This window comes from Amblyomma americanum, chromosome 3 (assembly GCF_052857255.1).
Source record: "Amblyomma americanum isolate KBUSLIRL-KWMA chromosome 3, ASM5285725v1, whole genome shotgun sequence".
NCBI classification, from domain to species: domain Eukaryota; kingdom Metazoa; phylum Arthropoda; class Arachnida; order Ixodida; family Ixodidae; genus Amblyomma; species Amblyomma americanum.
This window is the reverse complement of record NC_135499.1, coordinates 122,129,505-122,149,554: the sequence shown is the minus strand read 5'-3', so window position 1 is coordinate 122,149,554 and position 20,050 is coordinate 122,129,505. Positions and strand designations below refer to the sequence as shown.

The following is a 20,050-nucleotide window of genomic DNA, read 5'->3' as shown; positions in this document are numbered from 1 at the left end:
CAAATCTACTATGCTTCGCATCCTAGGCTTAACCTTAGCTAAGCCAGGCCATTTTTTCTTTCACTCCCTCCTTTATCCCTTCCCTTACGGCGCGGTTCAGGTGTCCAACGATATGTAAGACAGATACTGCGCCATTTCCTTTCCCCAAAAACCAACCAACCAAAAAAAATACGATCTGCATGAACGTCCCCGACCCGCCGCGGTGGCTCAGTGGTTAGGGCGCTCGACTACTGATCCGGAGTTCCCGGGTTCGAACCCGACCGCGGCGGCTGCGTTTTTATGGAGGAAAAACGCTAAGGCGCCCGTGTGCTGTGCGATGTCAGTGCACGTTAAAGATCCCCAGGTGGTCGAAATTATTCCGGAGCCCTCCACTACGGCACCTACTTCTTCCTTTCTTCTTTCACTCCCTTCCTTATCCCTTCCCTAACGGCGCGGTTCAGGTGTCCAACGACATATTAGACAGATACTGCGCCATTTGCTTTCACCAAAAACCAATGATTATTATGAACGTCCCTGAAATACCTCTCCAAATGTGTTTCTTTTCATTCGATGTATGTGCCATTGGACACGGGTTAGGAAAGGACAATGGGTATGTAGGACATGAAGATATAGGAAAGCGAAGTCCGATTTCGTGCAGAAAGTCGAATAGAGAATCTGCATGATTGTCTGTACTGTTAACTACAGAGCCGTGAGACTTACTGCAACTCCTGATCTGTAGCTCAGGCTGCACCGCAAGTACCAAAACGCTTGTTAACCAAGCAGCGGAAAGAACTTGGCGCGCTGAAGACCCACTGATATATGCACAAACAGCACATCATTCTGAAAAAAAAAAGAAAACTTTCGTCAGTGGAAGAAAAGTGTAATCACCGGAATCACCTGAAACAAAAGTCAGCAATGCACATTTTCAGAATTCCCATAATACGCGCGTTTCATTTTCACGTTCGAAAGTCGACAGTCGCAGGTTATTCGAAAGGCTAAAAGATGTGCGTCTCCATGAAAAAAAAAAATGCCTAGTGGTGTTTTTTTTTCTTGCGCTAGGGAAGAACCGGCAAACGCGCTCCGTCGGTGGGTCAATCAAACAGCCAACATTTGTCGTTGTGCGGTCGTGAGGTAAGCATTCATTCTGCCGAGCAAGCACGTGCGCATTGTCGTTCGTTGCAGCAGTCGCTTACAACGTAACCTCTGCGCCTCTGTACCTTTAGCGCTGATAAAACGGGCGCTGAGGTCGCACGAGACCACAGGACATCGCCGCCTCCTGAATGGCCCGTTTCAACCCACCGTTCGAAGGGGGCTGTCAGAACATTGCGGAAGGTTTCGTACACGAAGCTTCTTTGGTTGAGCGCGCGTGGGCGCCAGCAGCCCGCTGCCCTTATAGCAGATGCCGGCACGGCCGGAGGTGAACGAGGCATCCAGCCACAACAAAGATTGCTGCAGGGGGAGAGGACGAGGATTACGTCTGGAACGAAGCTGACAAGAGCCGGCCGACATGACAGGCACGGCCGTCAACGTGTGGGCGTGCGTAACGTAGCCACGAAACCCGGCAGAATGAAAGATGCCCGCCAGAAGAACGCCACGTGACAGGTATAGAAAAGGGGGGAGGGACGAACGGCGCTTTTGGAGGGGGCTCCTCCGCGAGCAAGGGTTATCCGTCAAGGAAGGAGGCGTCCTGTGTTCCGTTCACTCGGCCGGTCGCTCCGTATACGCGCAGTGTATAGACGGTCCGCTCAAAGAAATGTGCGCGTGTATGTGCGTATTTCATGCAAGAGCATGTGCCCTATAGAGCCCGGGACTTGCACACGCTTGGCATGCGCGGCACTTTTAGATTTGTTGCAACTATTGTGTTGGTGGTGGCAGTGTGGATGGTATAAAGGGAGTAAGCTAAGCTAAGCAGTAAGTGAGCAAGGAGTGCGCTAGAGGGCAGCTTATTTGATTTTTAATCCCATACAGACGTACTATAAGAGCTTAGAGTGCAGGGTCGGTAAAGTGACTACGCGACAATTTACTCTGACAGCAAGTATTCCGAGCATGAGGTGATTAATCGGGCTTTCTATAGGCTGCCGCCCTGCTTGAAGCTGCGTGCTGTACGTAGGCCACGCAGAGTTGCTCCAAGAACAAAAGGCCAACTGCGACTTGATACCTGGAATAAAATACCCCGTGCGTGCCAATCTTCCAAAGGGCAGGAGATAAAATTGGAGGGGACACTTAACCTCCGCCTTAAGCGCATGACGCGATGGCTTCATGGGTTAATGCCCATATATGCACAGTTGCTCATTCTCTACTTTAAACAATCGGGGGTCCCTGAGAGTCATCATACAAATCCTGGAGCAGTGGTGAAGCGGTTAAGCGATGCGCCACTGCCCTGCGACGGCAGCTGCGTCCAGCGGTGGGCCTTATGCGACCCAAGCTTCCCTTCTAGACTGACCAATCATTAGTTCAATTGCCACCTGCCACGGAGCGGACTTTGCACACAATCTGGTGAGCAGTCTGTGATGGCGCCACAAGGTTACGTGACATAGGTTGCCCGTCTTCCTCCTATGGAATTTTTCGCAGATTTTTTGTGGATGTTTTGTGAATTTTTCGCTCTCGGTCAACGACGCCGATGGCGACACCGGATTTTCTGCGACACGAGCTCGTTAACGACATATCTGGTTAAAAATGTTTTGTCGATGCTGCTTACTCGCTGCCGCAGGAGATCCTCGACAAAAGACAACTCTATGCACCGCCCGCACCAAATGAGCCATTACCATTTCAAACCCCGTTAGTCACACGGGAATATCCGGTACGTCCCTCCCTTGGGCCGTCGTTCGAGAAAGACGTCCACCCATGCATGACAGGGTATTACGCACTCGCTCTCGAGACAAAAAGGAGACGGGTGGATTGCGTCAAGCGGAAGAGGAACACGAGGAAAGCCAGGCGGGAACAAAAAGGGGGGGGGGGGCGGCGAGAAAGCGAGTGGGAGCGGCCCATGCGTGACGGCCGGCGGGCGAGTGTTCGCTACGACCCTATAGCAGGCCGCATATAGACTGGGGGATGTAAACGAGATGCAGACCTGTGGTGGTGGAGGTGACGTGCACAAGGCTGCGGCTGCGGAGGCAGCCCGTGATGAGTCCGTGCGGCAACGATCCGTCAGACCAGACGAACGTCCGCCCACACCATCACGCAGTGGAATTGTACGGTGGGGTATAGGGAACACGGTGCAGCGCGTACTATGCAGCGTCTCTGTACAGTCTTCGTCTCGTGGTACGGTAAAGATAGCGCTGATTCTTTAATTAGTTTTTTTTAGATGCGGCTGTGCGTTGCGTTTGACAGCATGGTTAGTTACACAGCAGTAAAAGCACGGAAGCCGCCTGTGAACCCACCGAAGAAACGCCGAGCCATCAAAACAAAACGAGCCTGAGAACTGTCTGACCAACCTCCTCGTGGTTATCCTCTGCGTTGATAGGTTTGGTTTGCTCGTTTGTGTTACAACGACAGCTTTCGATTCATTCTGGTTACAGGCAGTTGTCGTAATTAAGCGTTGTAATACTAAGCGAAATTTTGACTTCACTTTCGTGGCCAAAGAGGAAGATGTGCTGGAGAGCGCGAGCAGACATTGCAGCGGTCGGGTGGAGTGCATACGGTGATGTGATTGAAGAGAGCGCTTATGGCAGAGATTCAGAAATACATTTTTACGCACCAAGGAAACTCTGCTGGCTATGAGGCACGCCATAATGGAAAGCTGCATAGATTGATTTCAACCGCCTCTAAGTCTTCAACGCGCAGTGACCTCGCGTAGCGTTTCGCATTCCAACAAAACGGGTCAGCCGGAATCGAGCCTGCTCACTCGCGCTCAGCGAACGAGCTCCATAGCCGTGCATTGAGATACCACGGACGAGTGATAGGAAAGGCTGCGTATTTCTTTCTGCTGTAGATAAACAGGCGTGTAGTGGATGTCAGACGAGTTTCTTTAACGGACTCTTGCTTATATTGGTCTCGTTACCCCGCGGTGATGTAAGGTCGTTGCGCCTCGGGAAGAGTCTACTTACTAAACGCAGCGTAATAAGGACAACGGGGCAGATGCATATTACATAGGCTCTGTCAAGACGGCTCGACCATATCAAGTAAAGTTCCACATCTTGTTCCAAATGCATCACCGCCAGCCTGCGTTAGAAAGCTAAGCCATCCACGCGACGGTCTGGGTGCGTCACGACCTGTGCATATAGTTTCCACGTCCGACGTATGCAGTTCCTCTCTGAATGTCTTCCGTTGACAGAGTTAAAGCCCCAATTAGAAAACCGCGAGCCGCGATCGAATTCAATCACAAAGCGACACCACCGGTCACCACAATGAATGCTGGGCCATAGCATTAAAATTCTCTCGGCCGCCGTTTCATGTTGCGTCTCGGGGACAGCCTTCATTTAAGCATCTAGTATACAACGTTCCCGTGCACACTTCGGTATGTAAAGTGCTTCACTCGCCAATTACGCTTCTAGCAGGCGGAAACGCCCAGGCGTTTTCACGGTCGCCGAGTTTTCATGCTTTTTTTTTCGTTCCTTCCGCCCTTGTGTTACCACCAGCTACTCACTGGCAGGCCGACACGTCACCGCTGAAGCCAGTCTGTATACGGTAAACGTCGATGTGCGTTTTATATACATACACGTCATCCTCCAGGCACACAGCTACTATGTCACCAGGAAGGCAATGTCACCAGCGCGCCTCCTCGGCCGCTATTACACGCAGGCTGCCGGTCCGTAAACGCTCTTCCTGCGCGACGACGCGCGGTGCGTGTGTACGCGTACACGCGTCGAGCGCCGCGCGCGCGTTTCACCGAGACGACGTCGCCCGTCGTGTCTGGCACGATACTTCTTCCGCGACGATAAGCACTTCCGGGTGCGGACGAGGCACGTCACGAGCCGAACCCCCTCCCCACACGTCTATGACTGCCTCCTCGCTGCCGCGTTGGTTCGCCCCCACGCTTCGCTTTTGCTTTCTCTGAGTTGATTCTCAAACACTCGCAGAGTTCGACGGCGAAGCGACACCTGTTGCGGCTTTGACGAGTTTGCTGCGAGGGGTCGTATAGGAGACTGCTGTTCAGGCGCATTGAGTTTTGAATTAACTGTGTGGTAACGTTACGGAGGCGGTTGGAAGAAGTTTGCGGTCGGGCTTATTGCATGCTTCAAGAGGCAGATAGGTACGGCGAGGGAGGTTCATCAGGTTGTTTGTTTAAATGCTTGTCCATTTCGTGCAGCGGGAGTCCATACATTGACCGGCTTGCTATTTCGAATATCGGAATCACACGAGAATGAACACGGTGTACCGCGTCGGCCCGCTTATAAGCACTCGGGGTTTCATTCCTTCGGTTCAGTTTCTCGTCATTTTCTCTTTAGTGGCGGCAAAAGGACTACTGATTTTACGAAAGTCGAATAAGAGTTGCCTGAGCATTTAGGATGTGTCGCGCCTTTTGATTTCTCTTTCTTCTTCTCGAGAAGCTTATCAGTGTGATAGCAGTGAAAGACTCATCGGGGATAAAGAAATGCGGCGCCGGTTGTAACATTCACCCGTTGGCCGGTGGAAAGTGACGCCTGACCTCGCATCCGGCAAAGGCAACAACAGCGTTTTGTCTGTGCCGTGATCGTGCTAGAAGTGGGAGCTCCTTTGTAACTGTGGTAAATTTATTTCGTCCAGTTTGGACTAGAAAGGAGAGGCTTGGGTGCTGAGTTTCATGTTTATCTGTAAAAGAAGATCAGTGCTGCCCCTGGAGACGCCAGTTATGACAGCGGAGGCATATGGTGTACACACAATGCAGCTAGGTGTCTCTGTGAATTTTTTCTGTTTCAGAGCTCTTAATTCTCACTCACAGATTTCCGGTATCGCAGCCAACCCCCCCCCCCCCCCCCCCCCCCCCATTCCGCTTACCCGTTCACATAGAGAGAACAAGGGAACACTTGTAATGTTGGCATGTAGCCCGCAGACATTAGACCGCGTTAAATTAAAAAAGAAAAATAGAAGACTGAGAACACAATACACGAATTGTATACCGACAAAAAAGTGCATTGGAACGAGGACACAGCGGTTCCCGCGGCCTGCCGTAAGCCGTGCGCCCATCGTTTATCGAGATGGCATGCAGTGCGGGTGACCCTCACCAGAGTTCCTCCGCACTTTACGATGCCAACGCGCCCCGCGCTATACTTCATGCGTGTTTTCCGGTCTAAAAAGAAGATGAATGAATGGAACAGCTACGGCTTATTATTTCGAAGTCATATGCGCATTCAGCGTGCCCGGTCACGGAAGCTTGCGTGAACGGGGCATAGAGCTTGAAACGGAGCCGCTCTCTGCTGGGGTCTTATTTGCATTCGCAGCTGCTTATCGTTTTTGTTTTTCTCGAACCTCACCGCTACTCGGCACACGAAACTCGCCTACCGCGTGGAGCCGCCGGTTCCACCGAAGTCGTTAGGTGTCATGCAACCAGGGGGCGCGGAAATCGGCGCTCTGCATAACGCGTTGTCCTAGTGACAACGATCGTTATTAGTTAGAGTTACTGCGTCGTTATCAGTGTTGACGAAGCGAGTTCTGTAATGACGCCCAGCAGTTCTTTAGACCTTCCCAGGAAAAGGTATCCGGGCACTATGCAGTCATAACTGCTCGCTGGACATGTTGTGAGCAGCTAATGCAGAACCCTGAAGAAATGGAAGCGCGAGCTTTCTGAACCTGTTCGCAATAATTCGAAGAGCAGGTACTTTGACTTGTGCGTTGCAGACTTTGGAACGATCTGCAGAGTAACTACGAAATCCTTACATTGACATTCACGGAAACCACGCCGACGTCCTGAAGAGACAGGCTATCGTGACTTTCACAGGGTGGCGAACATCTTTTTACTTGACCGTGTGCCGACTGCCAAAGATATAGTCATTATCGCGTCTCTCGGACTGTGGAACAACGTGGACCATGTTAAAGTTGTTCGCACTTAATACGCGGCTTAAAGGCTGGAACCGGCCGCCTCAAGTCCAGCTTTATTGGAAATCACTTTAAATTGTGAGGCAACTGCGGAATATTGTAAGATACTGTTATGAACATAACGATGTTGATGGTATAACCTTCCGATTCGTAGCGAAATTGTCCTGTGCTCGTACCGAGTGGTTACAACTACCGTAGGTTTTTGAAAAGAAATAGCAGAAACGTGCAAGCGTCCCGAAGGGGCCTCGGATCTCCGGATATATTGATTGCTATAGTTCAGTCTTACGATATGGGAAAAAATTGCGTTCATAAATAACTTCCCGTTGAAAAAAAAAATTGCGCTTGTCAAGAATTTTGCTCCGCTAGGCCGGCCGCCTGAATGGTTGGCGGCCCTCACCTCCCAAATGCCCTTTCCCACGCACAGTAGCATGCCAGCGATTTTTATACGTGGGCTAAATTCTCTGCTTTTCATTAAAGGAATTCTCTCTCTCTTGAGGCATGTGTATGTGTTCCGCAATTTTTATGCGCAGGTGGAGTGCAGTGTACGAATACATGAGAATGTGTGTCTGCATTGCGAATTAGTACGTGTGTACGCAAAACATTTGGTAACTGAGCGGGACTGATTTCCATGCAATCAAGAAATGGCAATAGCCCAGTGGTCTCGCGCAGCGTCCTGTGAAGCTGCTGTGTTCGCGCTGCTGCTGGTTTCGACTCCCAGTCGTGAATGGATTCCTTTTTCTGCCTCTTTTTTACTATTTAGGCACATTTTGACCCTGTCTTAGCTGAAGGTCGAATTCAGACAGCGAACAGGCCACGTGGTTTTTGCTGCATGAAGAAGAGCTATCGCTCTGGAGACGTTAAAACAAGTTTAGCTGGACCAATCAGCCCTCGAGCCGAATCATTAACCCGTGGTGGAAACAACGTGGATGATGTCCCTTTGCTGTCAGTCTCTCAGGGAGCAAGGGGTTTTAGGAACCAACGGTTGTAGCACCGCACATAGCCCCCAAACGACTAGCCGCTAGCACTTATACTCCTTTAACATAGTAACTACTGCACAACGGACAGTGAAAAGAAATCGACAGGAGGCACGCTAGTCGGTTCCTTTTCGCTTGCCGTTCAGTTCCTTTTTTTTTTTTGTCACGCTAGTTACTATGTCGCAACCAGTTATTCAGCACAAACTAGCCCAAGTTCGTTTTTTAGTCCTTTCTATGCACTCTGTGCACTCATATTGTTTTTTCTTTCCCCCCTACACGAATGTCCGCAATGGCGCTGTATTTATGTAAATAAATAAATAAAAAAAGAGCTTGAGCGTGTTTCGTCCAAGCGTGTTACCGCCGAAAATCCAGGCTTCTAATTGGTTTTGTACGTGCTTACGTATACGCGAAAGAAAGGAACATGTGTGTCTGCTTCACGCACTATCTCACCGCATCAGCGGCCCCAGCAGACGCCCGCTCCGCGGGGCCGTGCGTCAGCCTCGGCCAAGGGCAGCCCAACCGGCCTTCCTCTCGCAACGTGGACAGCGCACGCAGCAGCAGCATCAGCACTACGAGCATCGGGAAGGAAGCCCCGCGTCGGAGCCGGAATCGAACGACAGTGCCGTACCCCGGTCGCTTCGTGACGGCATCCGTCATATCGCCGGCGCACGCAAACACCGGCGGAGCGCGAGCTTTGCTTTGCCATATGCGGCAACACGCCCGGCGGAGGAGTCATCGCTGCCCCGCCGCTGTCTCCCGCGGGTGATCGGAAAGTCGTGACGCACCCAAAGCGTGACGCGAAAGCAAAGCAAAGCAAAACGCAAACGCACAGATCGAGCAGTCAAGGAGAGCGAACCGCGCTTAAATATGCCCCTCCACGAGCCGCCTTCGCCGCAACTTGTGCCCGTTTCTTCGTTCAAGCGAGGTCGTCTTGCACGGCGCTGTGCAAGGCCTAAACGCACGAAGGTATTCCAGGATCTTGTGAGCGTTGTCGGGTGGCGGAGTGAGCTTATGGCGCTTTATTCTTTCTTCTTTTATGATTTGTTTTGCACGTTCTCGCTCCGCAAAGCAGTGAGACCATTTGGCCTGGCCTGAATATATATACATACCAGGTCAAGACACCGATGACCGGGGTGAGCACATTGCCGCACGTGGACGCAGTGCTAGTCAGCTGCTACCCGCTAGAATTACTATTAAAAAGCCGGAAGAAGAATTTTGCTGTCGTTAACGAGCTGGCCCGAAAGGATTAACGGCACCATCCCCCGAACATACGCGTGCGACTGAGCTCCGGCAACGGGCGCGCTGACTCGGGAACTCTCGCGACAGGCGATACCTTACGGCTCTCCCATAGGGTGATGGACCCCGGTGCAGGTAACAATGCAGTGTTTGTGCTACCATTGGCTGCGCTATAAATGGCCCCGCAATGCGCAAAAAGAAAGAGCGCAATTTTAAGAAGCATATTCAATCTGACGAAGTTCTCCCGAACGTAGTGTAATCTGTCTGCCAGGCGAGCAAAGAAATCGAAATCCGGTCGTTGAGTAGGGACACGAAAAGCTGGAATGGACGCTCGTAAGTTACGACTGAGTGGCTGTTAGAACATTGTGCCTGAAAAGGAGACTGAGCTGAGGGTTCATCGTTACTCCACCCTCCTCCTCTGTGTTAGCAGCGGCTCCCATCACCGCTGTTACGCCTTACACTGCTTTAGTTACGTTGTAACGCGTGTCATCTCGTAGACGTACGTTTCGCTGCAAGCTATGCGCCGAAAAACTTGATATTTTTTTCCTCGCGAGCGCCCGCCAGCTAACACTCGAAATTCAGCAGCGCTCTTCGCGCAACGAACCGCGAGGCAACACAGCCACTAAGCGTGATCTCAGAAACTCGCATACGAACGAAAAAAAATCAAGAAAAACGCCCAGACCCGGCTGTAAAAGAGGTGCAGTACACGAGACACGCCAGCAGTCGTTCCCGCGGGCCACGCCCCCTTGTCGCGTGAAGCCAAGCGTGCGTCGCCGCGTGCTCGAACCCATAAACGACAGCCGTCGCAGTGGCGTGTCTAGTAACGCCGCTGAAGCGCAGGCGCACGCACTCCCGCATTTGCCAGTGGAGGGCCGTTGCACGTCAGCCTCCCGCGAAGACGCGCCCCATCCTCCTCGTGCTTGAACGGCGGCCGTGGGAAGTGTCGGTTTCCACCGCTCGGCGGCCCAGCTGCGTCGCTGGTCGGTGGGTTCGGAACGTAAATGTGGCGGCGTCTGGGAATGGGATGCAAGGACGCCGTTTTCACTCGGGACGCACTCGTCCGCCATTCCCTCAGGACGGCCCGAAAGAACGACCCCTCGCGCTCGACACTCTGCGCATGCGTGAAGGTCGTTGAATGCTGCTTGTCGCCATGGGGTAGGAATGTAAATATACATTCGGTCATAGTCGTGCGGAAGTTCCGCGGTCTTGGCGCCGACTGAAGATGTGTATCGAGTGCGTTGTCGGCGTCCTGCCTGACAGAGCGACGTTTTGTGAGCGAGAACAGCCGCTGTGGGAAGTGGACCGTGTCCGCAAGTCGCGAGCAATTTACGGTTAGTGCGGCTAAGTGTAAATGGATGGGAACTTAGCTCGATAAACTGATGTGCGAGAATGTTGTGCCCCCGAACAACTGTCTGGTGGCTCTAAGAAATGGGTAGCGACTGCATTTTTTGGGCGAAGAGGGCTCGAGAAATGCGCGGTCGCACCGCACCCCTGATCTTGATGAAGCTGTGCAGCTCATAGCCTATAGCTGAACACGTGCCGGCTAACGAAGTCAGCTGCCTGAACACGTGCCACTTACCCTCTTGCAGGAGTCAGCTTGAAGCTGGCCACATATTTGGTGGATTGAGCAAAGCCGATCTACGACCAGATTTAGAAGAGGTCCGGTTCCCTCAAACGCAAGACACTTGAAGGCAGAAATACGCTGTTAATTAAATCTTCAGTTTCTGTTGAGAGGGAAGAACTGATGCTCGAAAACCGGTAAGGAATGCTTCACTGAGAAGGACCCGATGGATACAATGCTGTCATCGTTCTACTGGAAGTCCGGGACGTGCACAGGGACAATGATTACTAGTTTCAAGGCCAAATGTGGAAAGAATGATGAAAAAGATTTAGCCGCAGTGAAAAATACCACGACGATGATCACTGACAACCGCAAAAGTGTCGCCGGTGCTGAGCAGAAGACCACCTTTTTAACTTAATTTTAGTTAAATAATATTCAGCCTGAAAAGCTCTGCCGCAGCTGGCCAGTAGATGTCCTTGCAAGATTCAATCGTCCTCATATATTCGCACAAGAAATTTCGGCTTAATATAACTGCCGGGGTTAGACACAAGCTTTGCCCGTATTTCACATTCAGTCTCATTATCACCTTAGTACGTGCGTCGTCTAATGCGGGACAATGTGAGGCATGGTACACCAGCTCCACCGTATGAGCACAGTGCACCCGTATTTCATTCATATTCAGTTCCAACTTAAGCTCTAGACATCTGCATACATTCGCCGGCCATAAGTGCTCCCACTGAGCGAAAAACTAAACAAAAAAGTAAACAACCACACAAAAGCAAGCAGAGAAGAACAAAACAAAACATTCACCTTCATAAAATGGTCGGAGGAGGCGGTATGGAGGAGTGAAACGCGACTATTAGTTCACTTCTAGCCATTCGGACATTTATTATGAAGTGCTGAAAATAGGCCGCTTCTTTTCGCGCGCTGGCTTGAACGACGTGCTCAAAGCACGTGTTAGAGTTAATAAGGTGGTGTGTACTGACTGCACATCGTGAAAAATAGCTCCTGGTAAGCGACCATGATTTGAAGAAGGCCCTTCAATGCAGGTGGATAGGACGCTCCCTATCCGGTTTATAGCTTAGCGCTTTGCTTGTTTATGACCCTTTGCAAACGTGCGCTTACTAATTTATTTACTCATGGCCTTGGTGCTGACCGCGGCCTGGTACTTACTCTGTTTAATGGCACGGCACTAAACCGAGATATGGGCCTCGTAGAAACAGCACAGTGCTGTATAGCCAAGAGGTGACGAGACCTTGGCTAGAATCAACGGTACAGGAAGTTCCCTATACCCGATTGCTGGTCCGACGACAGGGCGTGTTCGTATAAAGGCAGCTGTCTCACACAGCATGTCGTTTGATAGAAGTTTGAAGCGATAAAAGTGAAGAAGAATGGCTAGGGACACGCTTTAGTGCAGGGTTGGACATAGGCGTGGTCTTCGTGGACTCATCTCCCTGAAAACTGGAGCTGCAGTCATGCCAAAGATGTTACAGCATAGAAACTAACAGATCACGCGATCTCACTGCCTTTAAGGTTGTCAAAGTGGGCTGACAGCACAGCAGATTTCACAGTCACGAAACTTCGCGCAGTTTGCAGCTTCGGAAAGCCCGCTATCTACATATAGCCTATAGCGGAAAATCGACGAGCCACGCCTCGTGTTCATTAAACAGACCTCACTCGCGCACTATACGTACATTTATTTGCAGTAAACGGCAGGCCACATCCCCCAATCCGCAGGGTGCCGTGCGTGTCTGCGCGCCGACATCCGTCAGGGCCTCGGCCATTTCGATTCCGCAAACGTACCTGCTGAGTGCTATCCGATCGTGTTGAAGCAATAATCATTTCGCACAATCGAATCGCGAGGGGAGCCCACCTGTCTGGGCGATACAACCTCCCTCTTTACGCTCCCGTGGTCTTCAGAACCTCTCTCCTCTACCCCAGGATGCGTGGCGTTGCATATTCAATTCCGCGAATAACAGACAGCAGCCGCACACTTTTCCGCTTCCGTCGATGCGAAGTGAAGAAGCACCCCTTAGCTGAGGGGCCGAGATGCACCGCGCCGAGCACTGTAGCCAGTAAGCGCGTGCTGTGGTGCGTGACTTAATTCGAGCCGCGATTGTGCCAGAAATAATCCGCGCGTGAGCGGGCGGGTGCGCACACGGCACGGGATGACGCGAAACTCGCATTCAGAGCGTGCCCTCCTCGTCTCTGGAACGGTCTCTTTCCTCATCGGAAAGCTTTGCCAATCGCCGGCAGCCTAGAGCGATATGAGGAAGGAAGAGCGGTGCAGTCTGTCCCTATCTATACGCACCAGGCGCAATTAAGAATTGTTGAGTGAATGGGTTTGAAAGCGACCTACTGCAACACCTGTAGCGAGTACTCGTTCCTTAAGTCGTGCGCTTCAGCTGAGCACACCGTGCTGAACGAAGTATTACGTGCGTTTAACCACTGCGCTAAGATGTCCTCTTGGTTGAGGTCTGCGTTCCCTTTCATCACCATTGCAGCAGGTTATAACGTTTGTTCGTTTGGACACACATGAAGATGGAGCCTCTAAGAATAGAAATAAAGGTAGAAGGTAAAAGTGTACAAAAAAAAAAACTAAGACCATCTGACTGCAGCGGGTTTCAAGCATCGTAGCGAGAGATAGAGACTTAACAGAACGGTTACCACCGCTATGGACGAGGTTGGCGCTGGTAATAATATAACTCTCAAGATTCGGTTTTACTGCATATAAATACCCCCGAAAGCAGAAGATTGGACAGCCGTCGGCGTTGCTCAGTTTGTTGAGCTTCGGACGCGAAATTCAGAGATCGTGGGCTCAGATCGCACCGGCGGCATGTGGTTGTTTTTTCTTCTGGTTTTATTAATATCCCATTGATAAAAACTACAAAAAAGATCGCCTATGCTCCTTGGTCTCGGTGATTGTTCGCTTCCGTCTTTTACCAGGAACCAGAATAAGCGCCCAGGAGAATTATTGACTGATAGATAAGGCTTTGTCCAATCGGTGGTGAAGGTTGGGGGCAAATCGGGCCGCTGAGTAGCCACCGTGCCCTGGAAAAAGACAGTGCTCCTGGTTAACGCAAAGGCAGGGGCAGTATCATGACGGGGAGAGGCGGAACGTCATCTTCATCTTCCTTCACACGCGTGACCCACTGGAGCGACCGTGAGAATACCACATACAACAGCAAGATAGCGGGAAAAGCTGTTTGAAGCGCTAATCCCGGAGTACCTCATTGTTGGCAGACCGGCAGGAAACAGCATGATCAAGAGCGCCCGGTCCAGGACAGACCTTCACAGCTAGCCATCGACGGACGCATCAGCCTGTCTCGGGGCGCACGCTTGCACGGAACAACACGCGGCAGCGGGCGGTGATTAATGGGCCGCGCATCGTGAGAACTTGGTTAGGGCCCCCCTTCCACCACCCCCACCCCTTCTGGTGGTGCTGCAGGCCAGCTAGCTCTGCCGATGCCTCGAAAGAGGGAGCGAGCGCGGTTGCTCACGAACCTCCTTCACCTTGAGGAATTAGAGTAATCGCTCGTGGTGCGGCGTTGCGGGTCATCCCGCTAGTTCCGGTCTCCCATTCGAGGTGCCCGTATATGCACGCTTCGCAATCTTCGCTGAACGCGCTCACCTTCGGACGCACCTCTATCTGTGTAGACACGCTTCGGGCCCACGAGTGTGTGTGTGCGCGCCAGCCGAAGCCGCGCCCGGTTCACCGTTGCGCAGAAGCGCTGGAAGGATTGAATGATTTGCTCGCGGCTGTGGGGGTGCGATAGTGAGCCGTTTTATCTAAAGTGCCCGGGTGTGAGCTTGACCGAGTCCCCCGTAGGCGCTATCCGTCTGGTAGAATTTACGGTTGGGTCCTCGTCTCCGTCTTATGTTTTGGCTTTTTAGGAAGCCGTGTACGGAGCGAGGCGGGGTGCATTCGTTTTGTGCAGGACCACGGCTGTTGGCAGATAGCGCGTGAGCGGGAACAAAAGGAGGGGGAGGAGGATAAGAGAATGGATGGCTGTTGAGAACTACGTGTTGATCGCGGAGGCAGCTGTTTTGCATAAATGATCGCGAAGCTTATAGAACGTGCACACGGTACACGATAAGACAGCAGCGATTGCAGGGTTCCCGGCGCACTAGGTACCTGGCCTCGAGCACTGCTCCGCCTTCTCGGCACCCGGTAGAGCGAGAGAGCTCGGCGAAACAGGTGAATAGAATAAAAAAATAACTGCACGTGTGGTGCGTCTTCCTTTTGACAGCGTAATCTCGGTGTCGAGCGTCGGGTAGCGGGAGGCCGTGTTCACGGGATTCAGGTTTTTGGGCGGCACGGTGAAGACTGGCGACGGCTCTGCGACTCCACGCGGCAAAAAGAAAAAAAAAGATTCCGGGGACAGTGCAAACAACGGTCTGCAAAACCAAGTGTCGGCCCTGCTCGTCCGGTTCTCCGTTGTGCTGTCACAGGGAGCTGGAGGGGGAGAGAGATTATGTTGTCTGCACAAAAGGAGGCTGGCTACGCGATGTTTATGTGTCACTCGAAGGGGGTTCCTTGTCTCGCGTCGTGTATTCGTTGTACTCGGTGCTGCTTGGATTAGGATAATGATGAAAAAATGATGATTGTGCTTGGCCTGAGTTATCGCACTGCACAGGATATATATATATATATATATATATATATATATATATATATATATATATATATATATATATATATATATATATATATATATATATTGTTCAGAAGGTACCCTCCGAGATTCATGCAGCTGAGACCCATGTATGATTCGAGAATATCTTCTGCCCTTGATAAGACATGGCTTCTCCCCTTATATCCAGGTGAGCTCGGAGCTGTACCAATGAGGTGGGCTTCCACTGAAGGTCATGTATTACAACGATGGCTGCAACAAAGATGCTGGACCGGTTCACGACGTCTGGTTTCGTAGTATGTGCATGGGTAGGCACAGGAGGAGAGGAGGGGGTGCGCACCAGCGCACATGGGTGGACGGACGGACAAAAATGAGCGGACGTGGGAGACGGGTCGTGGCAAAGTCAAGACGGAACGCCGTAATGAATTTGATGCATTGAAAAAGTGAACACAGAAAAGACTTTTCGCGTGGAGTAAGTCTTCCTTCAGCGTACCACGTCCAATAAAATGGCGTCAAGAAAAATGAATTTTTTTGGGTGGGGGGGTGGGGGGGGGTGAAGGAAATGGCGCGGTATCTGCCTCACATATCGGCGGACACCTGAACCGCGCCGTAAGGGAAGGGATAAAGGAGAGAGTGAAAGAACAAAGGAAGAAAGAGGTGCCGTAGTGGAAGGCTCCCGAATTACTTCGACCACCTGGTGATCTTTAACGTGCACTGACATCGCATAGCACAGGGGCGCCTTAGCGTTTGGCCTCCATTGAAACGCGGCCGCCGCGGTCTGGTTCGAACCCGGGTACTCCGGATCAGTAGCCGAGCGCGCTAACCACAGAGCCACCGCGGTGGGTGACGTCAAGCCCGGCGACGTCAAGCCCGATGTCCATTTTTCGTAACAGTGAGAATTACACATAAACAATGGTTATACAAGCAAATATGCGAGAATACTTCTCTGCCTGAAACGCTAATAACGCTCGTTTTTCCGCGAAATCCGGACCAGCTATGTTTTCCCGCCGAACTTAGCTGGCATTCTGTGGATGGTTTATGTACGAGTGATATATAACTAGCGCCAAACGAGAGAGTCCAAATACCTTCCTATAACACCCCCTTGATATTTTTTCATATCAGTGCTCTGGCAACCGGTCCTAGCGGACTGATCACGAGGGTGTTGTTGCGGGCGTTACCTGAGGGTTGCGTTACCTGAACCCACCTCAATTATTCCGACTGCAATGCATTTCATGCAACATATTTATCAGTTTAGATAGCTTGCCAACCATAAATACTTGTGATAAGCTTCCGGTGCAGTAATAGCTTCCCCATCTACACTACAGCTGGTGGGCGCACCGCCTGCGAGTAGGAAACACGCGGAAGTTCCCTCGGTGATCAAGCCTCTCTTTGTTGCCTTGTTAGCACAGTGATTCAGCCACCTGTTGCTTCCACGTTAGGCACTTGCGCAAGCGCTGCTGACAAAGCAGGCCCGTTTAGGCACCCCATATTAGGGCTGCATCACGCATTAGAGAATAGATGCGGCGATTAGTGTTCATATCAGCCTGACAAAGACGTCAACGTCGTCATTAGGCGCCCCTCTTCGAACCTAGTTGATCACGAACTCTTCCGCGTAGGAACCCCTTTTGTGCTCTACACACCATGAGCAGGATCCCATGGCATGCGCGACGCATAACGTGTTGTTGGAACGCACTAGTGATGCACGATAGATATCGACGGTTGAGTAACTTTTTTTTTTTGCTTAATTCCCGTTCCAAAGACGCGTGCGTCCGCGTGTGAGAACAAGGGCTACCCCCGTACGCGTGCTTAGCCGGTAATAAATTGCTCATGTGAGCTCCTTAATGCCCGCTTGTCTTCGGGCCTAGCCAAGCGTGGGTTCCCTCAACGCCAGCCGTATGAGAGGAGGCATCACTCGGCACAGCGCGGCCTCTTTAGAGGCTGGCGGGCGTAGCCACTCTTCACTGCGCATTCAAGCTTTCTCTTTTTGTTTACCCGCCGTTCGCTTTGTTTTCTTTTTATCTTTGTCCGTTTCTTTGTGATCATAATCGCCGAGTTCCGTCTCTGTATGTGGCTACAACGGCCGACGCGAGCAAAACGCGCAAAAGACAGAAGCGATAAAGAAAGAATCTGAAACAAAATCTTCAGCGGTACATAAATAAAAGGCAACAGCAGTTGGCAAGTTTCGTGGGAAGCGAACAGTGAACCTGTATATAGTGAGGGAAAAATGTGATCTGACATGATATAATCAACCGTAGCTATCTCCAACGAGGTCTCTTGAGACAGATAATGTCTACATGTTGGCAATTGAACTGTCTCTAGTGAGATACAATGTTCGAAGCTGTGCTTTGTGAGCACTCTTTGATTTACATACAGGGTGAGGATAATATAATGTTTCTGATTAAAGCAAGGGACTCACTTGAAGTGGATCTGACGGCGGGAATGGTTGGTGGATAACTGCGATATTCCGTCGCCAAACCATATTCTAATTCTAGAGGCTTTCGTTTATTAATGTGACAACATTAAAAGTCTCACTGGGAAGAAAATGTGTCGTCGGAAGCTAAATTCACTGCCTTGGCTTGAAGGAAGTGACGTCAGTAGACCGGAGCATTCCCATTGGCTGAGTGGCTGAAGGCAAGTAGCGTCACCAGACGGGAAGTAGCGTCGCTTCTCATAAAGCACAACAGCTGCTGATGCTTTCGCATTACCAACGCACTGATGAAATAAGGTGACCCCGTGAAGTTTTCCTTGAGTCCTTCGTCATTCCTGGAGGTGACGTCACATCTGCCAAATCGCCAGGACTGCCATTACGCGGGGCGAGCTATAAGAATATAATATACGGCAGAAAGATAAAACAGAATACAAAATAAATCAAACACAGAAAAGAGAATGAAGAAAACAGAATAAATCGTTACATTACGCAAGTACGAATGGCACTGTTTGCATATTATGGCGATGCGGTTGGATGATGAACAACAAATCGGTGGGATGATGAGTACTCGGTTGGATGATGGGCACAAAAGGGCGAGGCTCCGTCTTGGATATTTCTGATCTTAAATAAATAAGATTCAGTGCCGAATGCGCGCTGTCAGGGTCATAAACGACGTCCCGTTATTCCTTACCACAAAGTAAAACGAGAGGACAACGCAAAGTGGCAAAAAATTATGCGTCGCAAAAAACGATGCCGACAAAAACAACTCGAAATGTCGCGCTTTTATTATCTTCGTGGCCTACATTTCATGTACGGTAATTCTTCAGGTTTTTTATTTCCTAAACGCAAAGTCCAGCAGACGAGAAGGGCTATTCTTCATCAGTAGACGTGGGTGTGACCCCAGACACGTCTCCACCTTCACCCGCCTACAACGCGGCTCCGTTAGGGTCTTTATTGGTCGTGCATGACTGGCGACGGTGCCCTGCGCTGGAGAGTCGCGGTCGTGGGAGGATGGTGCCGACAACTTTTAATTACTAAAACCGGGTTCGCCATTACTCTAGGCGGAACGCTTCCTAAAAGGCCCCTCGGTTGCGATCTTTCCTACAATGTTTTGCCTGGCTTTGCGCCACGCTATTAAGTCCATTTTTTTCTTTTCGGTACCTAATTTGCTTCGGCCCACTCCGTCGCTCCCGCGGGGGTTACGTGTGGGTCGCGACGTTTTCTTCCGTTCACCGAAAACACCGGTACCACAAGGTGCGTTTACCGTACGCCGTACAGACTCACCTAAGCACGCATGCTCTTGTGTTTACATCTGTTTGCGCGTACATCTCTGTCGCGTGTTGGGCCGCGTTTAGCAATCCCGCGTAATCACGTCCCGCATTTTTCACGCAGCCGCAGCTGAAGCGCATTCGGCTGAGGCCCGTGACAGCGGGCTATAACGAAGCTGCGGCAATAACGAAGAGACAGCAAATGGGCCCGCGGGAGGCGCTGGCGTGTATACAGATTGCTATTTCTGCGCACAACGCATTCTAGCCCGCACGCACAAATGCGTGAGACGCGAATGAGCTTCGCGTACAGTCTTCGTCGTCCGTTTTGTGTCCCAGTTTCGTTGACACCGGCGTCTTCGCGTACTGTAACAGGCACGCAACACTCCGCATATTGCGGTTCTTGAGGACTCATTTGCGGCAAGCTCGTACGCGGCTGTGCTTTGCGTTTGCTGTCGTTGTGAAAGCCGCTTGAAGGCAACATTGTGGCTTTCTGGAAATTTAGGTAAACGGCAAGACAACGCGGCTTACAAGTGATTATAGCTTTCCGGACATAGATTCGGTTGTTTTCCACCAAATTCAATTAAAATTTTACGATGGAATTGGGGCCATGGAATGGATACAATGGCACTCTTGTCAGAAGACAAACAAGGCATACTCTGGACTTCTGTTGTTTGCACCCATTCAAGTTTAATAAACAAAAGTAAGTTACAAATTCGCTTCTTTTAACATCGCATAAGCAAGTGTGGGTGTCAAGATGCGTCTGGGTGCGACAGAGTTGTGCCTAGACTTCCACCTAACACTCAGTCATAAATACCTCTTTCAATCGCACAAGTACTCTTATAGGTAGTATACAAATAGCCTGAGCACACAAATAGAGTGAGCTTGGAAATCCGAGCAAAAAAAAATGCAGGAAATTAAGTCGAGGAAGGACACGAACAAAACTTAAAAATTAGCTCGAACATCATAGAATGTGTTCTGATTTCTTCAACTAGGCATTACATGTAGCATAACAGCGA

At 50.8% G+C, this 20,050-nt stretch overlaps 1 protein-coding gene across 2 annotated transcripts in view; it reads right to left on the bottom strand.

Annotated features, from left to right (window-relative positions):
- Positions 1-20,050, bottom strand: part of LOC144124860 (uncharacterized) — a 116,037-nt gene that overhangs the window by 33,082 nt on the left and 62,905 nt on the right. The window contains exon 1 of one of the 2 annotated variants that reach the window (XM_077657775.1): positions 14,336-14,371. The exons of the other annotated variant lie outside the window; for it this stretch is intronic. The gene's annotated coding sequence lies outside the window, so the exon portion shown is untranslated. Of the gene's footprint in view, positions 1-14,335; positions 14,372-20,050 lie in introns of those variants that run through there. 2 annotated transcript variants of the gene reach the window in all.